Source organism: Stegodyphus dumicola, chromosome 6 (genome assembly GCF_044657685.1).
Source record: "Stegodyphus dumicola isolate Sdum_Otavi_A_Nest chromosome 6, ASM4465768v1".
NCBI lineage: Eukaryota > Metazoa > Arthropoda > Arachnida > Araneae > Eresidae > Stegodyphus > Stegodyphus dumicola.
The window spans coordinates 45,838,169-45,850,652 of NC_140773.1; the positions used below are offsets into that span (position 1 = coordinate 45,838,169).

The following is a 12,484-nucleotide window of genomic DNA, read 5'->3' on the forward strand; positions in this document are numbered from 1 at the left end:
GGACAGAAAATGTTTTTCAATCGCGCGATCTGTTATTGATATTGAATTACAGTCGTGCGATAATTTCGCAGTAAAGATACATCTCTGATGACTATACAAGATTCTAGAAACTTTGGTCTTATATAGAGATGGTCGTCTTATAGAAATAATGCTTAATATCAATATTTATTTATAATCTCAGAACTATTGGTCACTTTCAGAAGTGGTCGTTTGAGAGGCGATATTCTATATATTTATTTACTGATACTCTCAGATTCCAAAATTTGTTTATATTCTCAGAAATATTGGACGGAAGGTGGTCGTCCCATACATACAAAATTTTACATTTCATTAAAAATGAATTCGGCATTACTTAACTATTTCCCTATTAATTATTTAATTATATAAAGAAAAAATTAGGAAATAGTACTGTTTATTACGGAATAATGTAGAAAGTTCTACAGAACTATATTCTTTCGCGTCATTGCACATTGTATCCGGCAAACTACTAGTTCCTGGTATTCTTCCGCAAATCCGTAAACATCTGTCTGATTTGAAATGAAATCCAAAATGGCTGCGCCATGAGGTTAACTTGTATGGATATTTTTTGTTGCATGAAAGGTAAGTTCAGTTGCAATACTTGTATGTTTACTTTTTTTGCTTTTCGAATTTATGTCATTTTGACAGTTAAATGTTTCACAGCTTTATGAATTGTTACCATTCTGTCGTGAATTACGTGTATCTCAATGGCTGGCTGTCTTTTCAAATATCTAATTTGCCCTGCTATCCAAATGTTTATGACTGAATTTTTTTTTAGTCTAGTTTATGCATTCAGTTTCAAAATAATATGTGTGATCAGATTGCTTATTATTTTATTGCAGCAATATATTTATGTTAAATAGTTTGAACAATTGTATAAAATAAAGAGTTTGCATTGTTTTGTCCAAAATATGTATGGTTGAAACATTATCTTAATCTAGTTTGTAAGTCAAGTTTTTTTTGGGGTACTGTTCTGTTATTGGGACCAGAATCGGAAATGTATGAACGTGTGTTCGTAAGTATGTGCATAGATGTGTATATGTAGACACACAAACTTACAAATATACAAGCATACATAAATACAATTCTGAACCCGGTCCTGATAACAGAACAGTACCTTTTTTTAATCTTTTTTGAATATTTTATAAAAGGATTGAGCATTTTTCAAACTGCATATCATTTTAAGATTCGACTTGCAGGAAGACAAAATATGGTCATTCAATCAAATGCTTATGATTGCTTTTTAACATTTTCTCATAAATATTGTTTGCATTTTTATTGTATTTTAGATACTTTAGTTATGTAAAGTGAACATGAGAATATTAGTAAAGCTGTACAATATGAATAGCTACCGTAATACATGTATTTTTTCATCGAGCCCATTGTTTTAGAAACCAATGCACCATTATTATATGCTGGCTTATTTTATAGTTATATGCAGTTTAATTTTATGTTCATGTTACTGTAGTATTGTCATTATAATAAAAGTATTGATAATTTTTGTTGAATCTTGCAAGTTGCGTAACATTCAGAATTATTACTACCGAATTTTACCCATAGGTTTTTTTGAGTTGACATAATCTGTCTGATAAATAAAATAAACTGGTGTTTAAATTATATGCATTTCTCTTAATGTTTCATTGAAAGTGAGATGGAAATATAAATGCTATCCAGAAAAGTGAATTCTTTTTGCCTGAAATAACAAACTGTACTAAATGATTAATGTTTATATCATTTTAGAAATGTCAATATTAAAGTTTCTCCCCCTTCTCTTCTTTGATTTTGAAATAATTTATAATAAAATAATATATGCATAAGTGTAATTAATGTAAAGTGTCATTCAATAATATAATTTATTTTTACTGATATTTTTATATTTCTTATCTGGGTTTTCTTTTGGTATTAGAAGGAGGAAAAGACTGTAATGTTTTAATTAAAAAAATAATTAAAACATTACAGTCTTTTAAATAACACAGTTACAGTAATGTTTATTGAAGCAATCAGTACTGTGTGATTGCCAGTGATTGAATAATGTTAAAATGCATTGTTCATAAGGAAATTTGCTTATATTTGTGTTATAGATTTTATTTTGACACAAGCTGAAATTTGAATTATTGGAAGCACTTTGAAAACCCGAATTATTTCCTGAATCATTAATCAGGCCAATATATAACATACAAATTTTCATACAAAATTATTTCTTTGAGCATATTATAAAGAGCTCATTTAATTTTATTATTTGTACAAATTTTAGATAAAAGTAGCATGTAACAGTTAAAGATTTATTGAAGCCTACTTGTTACTTGTGGTAACAAAGAAGTGTGAAAGATATTGCCACATTAGCGAACATGACGATCATTGATGCTTAGTTTAGTAATTTAATAATATATTGAGAAATGCTGGGAACTTTCAGAAGTAGACATTTCGGAAATGATGGGCTTGATAAGAAATTTACATGGTTTTATTATTTATTCTTTAGTTAAGAATGGATTTTAGATGTTCATGTGAAAGAATTCTGTTTAAGTATATGTGAAAGAATTGTTAAAGTTTGGCATTTCAAAAAATGAATTAATAATATGCAATTATCTTTTTATTATACATATATTACTATATATTTCTAATGCGCTATGTAAATGTCAGTGCTAAACAATTGAGATACTATTGTCTGGGCAATCTTTTCTTATACATGAAAAATTCTGATACTTTCTTATCATGTGCCCTCACAGCTTCAACTTATGCTAAAACAGCAAGAGTATGCACACGATAATAGCAAACTATGAATATGCATACCACACACATGTATTTACATGCTTTATATTTAATCTTTATTTCTGAATAGTATTCTATTGGATGAAAAATATGTGAATATTGACCCAATGTATATATTTTTGTGTGTGTGCATCCTAAAATTTCTTGTTTCTTATAAAATGCTTATTTGAATTACTACTTGTGAACAGAGCAGTAGATATGAACCATAAACTAACCATTTTGCCAATTTTCACATCTTTGCAGATAGTCAGAAAGCACCAAAATTTGTAATAATGTTAAGTTTAAATGATGTTCTATACTTTTGTGTTAATTTTTCTATTCTATTAATTCTAGTACTGTGTTATCAAACTTTCTGCAGGAATTTCAACTGGTTAAGATGTTATTACCATGTGGAGAAGAATTTGGTTTTCAAGCTAGAAAAAATTGCAGCTGAAGGATTTTGTAGAAGGTCAGTCAAACTGGTTTTAGTTAATTATAATTTAATTTTGGGTGAAGAATTCTCAAATTTATTTATCATAAGTGTCTAAAGGTCTTCTAAATTAAATTCTGCTTGTTTTTGAAATTTTTCATGACATTCATTCTTTGATTATTATTATTATTATTTTTAATTTACTAACTTACATCCAGGCACATAATTGCATTTAATGCCATACCTTAAATATTGTAAAATGTTAAAATAATACATTTCACTTAAAAATGTGGTTGTGACAGTAAATTTTCTGTTACATTTAATCATATCTATAAACATTGGTATACATCATTTTTCAATAATCTGTATATTATTTTGTGCATTTCTTTTACATCCAAGATCTGGCATATGACTTGCTTTTCAAACTGATAACATGGTGTAATAATGTAATCTAATGGTTAAAGTTTACTATGGAACGGGCCAAATTTAATAAATTATTCTTTGATAGAAATTTATTCATGTGTTCAGTGTGTCTCATCTCTTTAAATTGCTAAAGTAAATTTTATGTACTTGCATTTAGGAATTTTGACTGTATCAGAGTAATTTTGTTTCAGTTATTATAACATGCAACGGAAAAAATTCATTCATAGCTCTGTATTTAAAATTAGTTAATTAAAGTCCTTAATAAAGAGGGACGTTTTGTTGTTTTTAATGTCGATAGAGTTTAATTCAAAAATATGCCACATTAAGGGTTACTTTTTAACCTAATTTAAAATTTTCATTACTTTAACATGTCCAATAATTGTTATTTTAACTCCGATATTGTAATAATATCAAAATTCCTTACTTTTTGATAGGTAATCCAAATGTAAAACAAGAAAAGAAAAAATTAAAATCTAGAAGTATATTTATTTCATACCTCTAACAAATAAAAACAACACAAGCACTTTTTACTGTCTATCTGCATAGTGTGGCATGTCCCGTAAGACTGAGATTTGTATGGTCAAATCCATGTTTCAGTTAAAGGAAAATGCATGCTCAGTCTTCTGATTTTCCCTTCGATTAAGGATTCTGTATATACTAGCATAAGAAATATATTAGTTAATGCAGTGTTATACATCAATATTTATAGACAATTATTGTGGCTATGTTTATTATAATTTTGTTCACTGTAATGGCTGGAGTGCCTAAACCATCATGCTGTGTAAACAAAACTCAAATCTTCATCTCTGCATACTGCTCCACTAGTGTTTAAACCACTGAAATGGTGATTATGGTAGAACATCTTTGGTAAAAATTTACTCTACTGTAACCCTTGGTGAATCGTTTCTTTTTTTTTATATCAAGATCGTCACCTGAGAGGATCGGCACCAATTTCAAGGTGGCCGCTACACAAAACCAAAATAAGAAGTCAAAGACATACACAAACTCTGTGTCCATGTACACATCGACCTATTAAAATAGAGAACTGCACAAACTGGGCATTGTGCAATGGGCCTTAACTTTGTCTATGTACACATTGATCTATTTTCACTTTAAGAAAATCAGAAAGTTAAAAATATCATAGTTACCAGAAAAAATTCGCCACTGTCTTAACACACAGACAACCAAAAATACACAAACAGAGAGGAATAAATTACCAAAAATACATATTTCCTAACATAAAAACATTAAACAACAAATCTTCTAACAAAAATTAACACACAGAGACAAAAAAATAAATGAAACGTCATTTTTTTAACATACCTTTTTTTTCACATGCATATGTTTAGGCTTCCCACCACCATCTTCCAGGTAAGCAATTCAATTAAATTTTTCGTCTCTTAGTCACTTCAGACATACTCAAACGATGGTATCCACACCAAAATAATAAATAGTATGTTCAAAATACAAGACGATACCACTTCCGTGCAACCAAACACAGCAATTGAAAAGAATAGTAAGAACCAAAAACCTGGGACTGTACAAAAGGTTTACTATTAAAAAAAGTAGCCCAAAACTAAATTTATCACAGCATGTTGGCAATATTTGCAGAAATAACTCCTTTTTATTGACAAAAAAAGTTTTTTTTTTCGCAAAGGCTACTTTCGCCAACATTATCAACATTAGGGTTACCGAAAAACTTATTTGACGCAATGGGCTTCCACATTTCACAAACAACCAATACCACTTTGCGATTTTTTTTCAGACAGAAACCAAGGTGTACCATACAGTAAAGATTAGCCACATCTTCATTTACTACTGTTATAAGTACTTCTTTGGTAAATTTCTGCGGTTAAATTCAAAAGTTTAAAATTGCATTAACATGATCAGATTCAGAGTCATAGCTAGGGTTTTCAGCGCTCAAGGACAACTGAAGATTTCGCACCCCCTACTGCTTGCCAAGGATGGAAAACATTTAATTCTAAAATGCTCTAACATCAGTTTGGCGCCCCTTGGATTCTGCACCCGGGGACAGATGCAACCCTTCCCCCCCCTCTAGCTACACCCCTGATCAGATTTTATTTTCTGCACGTAGCTAACAATTACTTATGTGTTGTCAGATAAATGTTACCAGATGCAGTTAATTATTTTTTACTTGCCAATCTCATGAGACAAGTTTTTTTTGCTCCTGCAAGACTTTACTTTGTGTTGCAAAATAAATTCATTCTCACTCTTTTTGGACTTGCCTACGCATTAAATTTAAAATCATTTTATGAATAGGTAAGATGTGATTATCATAATTTTGTTTCTCTCTTTATCTTGGCAACTTTATATGTTGATTCAGTACCAGTGGCTGATTGATAAAACTGCTCATATGTTCAGCTGGTGGTTTGAGTTTATTTTCTGACATAAAAAATTTTAAAAAACATCCCCCATGTTTATTTTACTATAATCGAAAAATCAAATAATTGCTACTCTGTTTATAGGTACTAAATGTTAAAATATTTTAAATGCTTCATTTAATTTGCATTCTAATAGTCATTTGTTTAAATTTAATTATGAATTATATTCACATATAGTAATTGTGAGTGTTTTTTTATTTTAGGTGCTGTGAAAGGCAATGACAGAGATCCAATTTATCAAGAGTTCTTATATACATAAGAATACATGGATATAAGATTGTTTTTCATGAATTCAAATAAAATGTGATAATTTGGATTAATAAAAACTATTTTGAATTTTGAAAAGTGTTTTTCCTCTGTTAATCATAATATAGTGCCATAAATTTCTGAATGTGTTTATTTTTCATCCAAATAAATAGCTTTACAAAAATTTGTCATATTAATAGATATTGCATAATTTAACATTATTATAAATATTTATTATAGCAGATTTAGCTGAACTACTTTTTTAGTCTCTTTGCAGATGAAGTCACAAAGGTAAGTGGTTAGATATTTTTCTGTATTCCCCATTAAGTAATTTTATCTGGTAAATTACCATTACTTATATACTAAATGTGAAAGAATAAGCTTTCCTTGAAGATACAAAAATTTGCAGATATTTCAAAAAATTGGTATACGTAAAAAAGTTCTTAAATTGCCACATATGTGAAACTGAAAATGTTATATATGAAATAGTTCAGAAATATAAATATTTTCACTATTTTTTAACTATAATTCACTGCATTTGTTATATATGATCACAGTTTAAGGTAACAGTGCTTTTCTCACTGTGATTTCTCATGTATTTTGATTCATAAATACACGTACATAAATCCACGTATTTTGATTTCTCTTTTGAGACCGAATAAAAAATGAACTAAACATTCTCGTTGACATTGAGAGTTGAATAAAAGCTCACCTCAAAATAAAATGAATTAATAAATTTATGGAAAATTTTACATTGCATATATTGAGCAGAAAGAGTAAACTGAATATACTTAATGGAATTAATAATTGGTAAAGTTGATAGCAGAATAAAATGCCTTAATTGCATGGTAAACAGTAGATCTTTTGAAGTTTTTCTATGTTGCGTAAAATGCAGATTTAAATTTTTGATATTGATTGTCATATAAATGGCGATTACTGTTTTATTTTGCTCTGAAATGAATGTAATAAAATTCTGGATGAGACAACCTTTAACATGCGCTAGAATTTACAAAGTTTAATTTGGTGCTGATTTCAACGGGTAAATTTCATTTTACTGAATTTTGCGTAAAATAATACTAATGAACCATTGCAAATTATTTTCAGAACTATTTTTTTTTTTTAATCTAAAAGGGCTATTAGTTTTGAAATGTGACTTCATATCATCAGTCGTAAACTTGTTTCGCTTTTCATTCAAGTCTTACCATTTGGCAAAATTTAACATATTTACCTTTAAAATCTAATATATTATTGACTAACAAGCCAAGCTAATTAAAAGCATTACACACAGTTCTTAACAATGCTTTTTTTAATTTTTAATCTGATTGATTTAAAATGCATTTAATTCATGATATATCTAATTGAAAACATTTTAATATTTCTACATAATTACATGATATATTTCTTCACTTTTCAAATATATAGAAGATATATAACTTTCTGGTGTCAGTATCTTATAAAATGTTTTGCTATTTCCACTGCCCCATCTGTATTGATAATCTATGCATTCATAAACTTTTAGCCTCTTTGAGTGACTGCTAAAATCTGAGGCCTTTCAGATTTTTTTTTTTTAATTGTGTGAGCATAAAGATAGAATTTTAGAAGAGCTTCTTGAGTTACCTTTTGAATGATATAAAGAATTGTTAACATAATGTCAAATTTTTACAACTAAATATTAAATATATAAAAAAGCCTGCAGCATTCTCATGTTACAAAAACATATTTATTTATTCTGAGGCTAGGAATTGATTTAGTTTTAAAAATACAATTTATTCCTTTTAACAATTTCCCAACAGTGTCATCAAAACACTATAAATTCCTTACATGTTTTAAAGAAAGCTGATTCATTTATGTAAAGATTATTAAATGGGTAATTTTATTATTCAATTTTTAATACAAATTAACTGAAATTAGAAACTGATTTTGTAAAATAATTTAATTATGAATAATTCAATTTGGGAGCTATTGGATGTTTAAAAATGATCAAAAGATTTTTAATATCTTAAAAATAAAAGCAAAATTTTCAGTTTTAATATTTTGTATTAATAATTCATTTTAATTTCCTTGCTCAGTTTTAATATATTCACAAATTCAGATTTAAAAACAAAATAAGTTGTATAAATATTTTCAACATTTCTGATTTTTCCATAGTAACCATAGGAGAACAATTTGAGACTGTGTAAAAAAAAAGTAGGTTTTAAGATCATCACACCTTCACATACTACTTTCACTGGAATTTTCCTCTGTATATATACTGGGATGTGACACTAAGCAGATGAGAATATGTATTTAAGAGGTTAAAGGGATATTGTAACTAGTGTTTCAAATCCTGATAACATCCCATACGCTGTCGGTGGGACGTAGATAGGATGTCCTAAGGATATACTGGGATGTGACATTAAGCGCTCAGGAGGATGAGTTTAGGAGGAAATTGGGATATTACGGGATGTCCTGAGGATGTAGTAAGTAAGACTTTAAATCCTAATAACATCCCATATGCTGTCGATGGGACATAGATAGGGTGTTTTTAGGATATAATGGGATGTGCTTAGGAGGTTTGTGGGATATCCCGAGATGTCCTGAGGATGTAGTAAGTAGGAGTTCATATCCTAATAACATCCCGCACGCTGTCGATGGGACTTGGTTAGGATGTCCTGAGGATATCCCGGGATGTGACATTAAGCACTCGGGAGGAGGTGTTTAGGAGGTTCGCGGGATGTCCTGAGGATGTGCGCATATCCCGCGAGCAACATCCTTGGGATATCCCAAGGATGTTTTTGTGCTATGTGGGTAGTTATGACACTTCTTCACTTCAGAAGCATTAATTTTCTAAGAGATCAATTAATTTCATCTGTTTTAAGAAACATCACTCAGATGCTGTTTCAAAAATTATTTCAGAATGAAAGGTATTTACAATTATTATTATTACAACTTTAAAGTATTGACGTGTAAAGATTTCTTATAGTAATGATGCGAGTAGCTACTGCAATGTGAAGCATAGAAATAACAAAAGTGCTATTGATTTTCAAAGTATTTCATTTAACTCTTAATTAAAAACATTTTTTTTTCCTTATCAAAACAAGCTTAATTTTGTTGCCCAACAGTTATTGCGAAAGGGAAAGCGAATTATAGGGATCTGTATTTAAGGAGAAAAGGATAGTATTTATGAATAAAAAGTAAATATGTATGCATGCTAGCAGAGGAAGGATACCTCTGTAAAGAACTCTAGAGAAACTGGCTCAGATTCATATTATATGTAAGGAAAACCACAAAAACTCCCGTAAAGCTAGTCCAAACTACAGTCAAAAGTCGTTAATCCGGACTCGTCGGGACTTCGGCGATTCCGGATTATAGATCATCAGTTTAAATCTGGTAAGATGACATGCAGAAATTCTAAAATTAAAAATATGAAACCGTAATTTATGAAATAAAGAACAATTATGATCTAAAGGGTATCAAAATTTGCAAAAAGAAAAAACTTAATATTTATTTGTTTACTTAATTAAACATTTCTTTCAATGTAAGTTGTTTAAGTTTTGCTTCGTTTCATGTGATAATACTTTCTCTTTAATTCTATTAAACAGACATAATTTCTTGTTCAGTTACAAAGTTCCGCTGTTCAAGTCCTATAATTGCTGTGTCAAGAACACCGACTAATTTGTCAATCGAAATTTTTTCGTTTTCAACAACCTCTGTTACTTTTCTTCGCTATCGGAAGCGAATTATAATGACGAGGAACTTGTTTTAAATCATGAGATGAAATACTACATTTGGTAAGGAATTATAAGCCAAATAAAAACATCTGCGCAAGATAAGGATAGTGCTGACAAATCAACTTCAATTCATTACGCGCGGCGTTCCCCCCGCCGAGCAGCGTGAAATTGATAAACAGATTTCGGATTTCAAAACATACTTTTGCTTTAGATCCTTTACATGTTAACAAATATATATCGGAAATTCTATTTGATATAATCGAAAGTTTAAGCTTACTTTTATAAAATTGCTCTTACAGTCTGCAAAAAATAATAAGCCGGATCCAATTCGAAAATTAAGGAACAACGCAATCATCAACATTAACTGAAATAGATAATTAGATAATTTTAGCTTATACGTCCATTATACATAAAACGCGCACGCGAAAACGTATTCTGCACTTGCGCACACTCATATGCGCAGTCGTAAAAGGTCTTACACGCACACGTAAACGCCTATGCGCATGTGTCAACGCGGCGCATGCGTAGAAAGTTTTTAGTTTTGAGGTCCGGATTATAGATCATTCCGAATTATGGGTGTCCGAATTAACGACTTCTGACTGTATACGTCGCACCGCGCCATAAACTGGAAGTTGATCTGTCAGCACTATCCTTATCTTCAGGGCAGATGTTTTTATTTTTTTCAGCTTATAATTCCTTACTAAATGTAGTATTTCATTTGGATGTATTCTGTCTTTGAAATGATTTAAATCAAATTCCTCATCATTATAAATATCACGAGTACACATCGAATAGTTTTCTGGTTGCAATTTTCTAATTTTGACTATGCGTAATTACGCATGCGCGCATTGAAAGAAATGTTTAATAAAGTAAACAAATAAATATTAAGCTCTTTTTTTTGTAAATTTTGATACCCTTTAGATCATAATTGCTCTTTATTTCATAAATTACGGATTTATATTTTTAATTTTATAATTTCTGCATGCCATCTTACAAGATTTAAACTGATGATCTATATTCCGGAAAAATCAATAATCCAGAATCGCCGAAGTCCCGACGAGTCCGAATTAAAGACTTTTGACTGTATTATAAGCCGAATAAAATAAAAACATCTGCCCTGAAGATAAGGATAGTGCTGACAGATCAACTTCCAGTTCATTGCGCATCACGACGTCCCGCGCAGAGTTGCGTGAAATTGATAAACAGATTTTGGAATGGTTAGAGAAACAAAGGAGCCTTTATCCATTTTTTGCATCAATTTCTCTTTTTGTTTGATGGACATCGAAACATGGTTTCCCTTTGTAGATCCAGCGTTGGAAATTCTATTTGACATAATCGAAAGTTCCAACTTACTTTTATAAAATTGCTCTAACAGTCTGCAAAAAATAATAAGCTGGTTCCAATTTGAAGATTAAGGAACAACACAATCTGCAACATTAACTGAAATAGATAATTAGATAATTTTAGCTTAGCTTATACCGTCTGTTATACATTAAACGCGCATGCGTAAATGTATTATGTGCATGCGCAGAAAGTTTGTAGCTTTGAGTTCCGGAGTATGGGTGTCCAAATTAACCACTTTTGACTGTATTATCAAAAGTTATTAATGTGATATTGAAGTGGTATGAAGTTCCAAATGGAGTAAATTGCATTTAAAAATGACTTTGTATTATAAGTAATTTTTACATTTATATGTAATTGCATTGTTTTATGATTTATTGATGGTAATATTTTGCTTAAATCGTTTTAAAATCAAAGTTAATAATTTAAAAATTTTATGATTTATTTAAAATGTAGTTTTGTATTTCTGAATTGGAAAAGAAAAATTACTGAATTTGATAAAAATTTGGTAAAGAATTTGATGGTTTGGTATTTAGGGAAGGTTCCTAATACAAATAATATTTTAATACTACTGTTTAAATTTCTTTGAATTTATATTTTTAATTTTTACTGTATGTTAAGAATGAAATTATTGTTTGAAATTTTTGAATTGTTGGTACTATTTCTTAAATGTTTTCAAGATAAATGTTGAAGGCTCTCACCTTATGAAAAAGTACATTTTTTTTTTAAAATCTAAGAGCTCTAGTGTAGAATTGGGTGCCCTTTCGATTAGCGACAATTTTTTAAAAATTTTGGTGATGAAACCTCATTTCTGGTTACCATGATAGTTTTAACTTTGTTTTAACTTCCTGATTTTATTTAAATGAAAATAGATTGATGTGTACATGGACAAATTTAAGGCAGTGCACAATGCCTAGTTTGTGCATTGTGCAATTCTAGGATGTTTTGTTAATTGAAAACAGATCGATGTGTACATGGACACAGTGTTTGTACAATTCTTTGATTTTTTTTTGTTTTTGTTTTGTTTTGTGTAGTGGCCATCTTGAAATCGTGCCTTCCTGGCGCCGATCTTGGCGTCAAAAAAGAATTGCCAAGAAACAAGGGGTACCCAATTGTAAACTTACCAATCTAAGTATTTTTTTTTTTTTTTTTCATAAAATAGTGTG

General features: G+C 29.7%; 1 long non-coding RNA gene across 1 annotated transcript; it reads left to right on the forward strand.

The window, feature by feature from the left end:
• Positions 1–549: 549 nt before the first annotated feature.
• On the forward strand, positions 550–6,366 carry LOC146996737 (uncharacterized). Its single transcript, XR_015041633.1, has 3 exons — positions 550–600; positions 3,121–3,235; positions 6,225–6,366. It is a non-coding gene; the product is annotated as an uncharacterized LOC146996737 (long non-coding RNA).
• Positions 6,367–12,484: the final 6,118 nt, after the last annotated feature.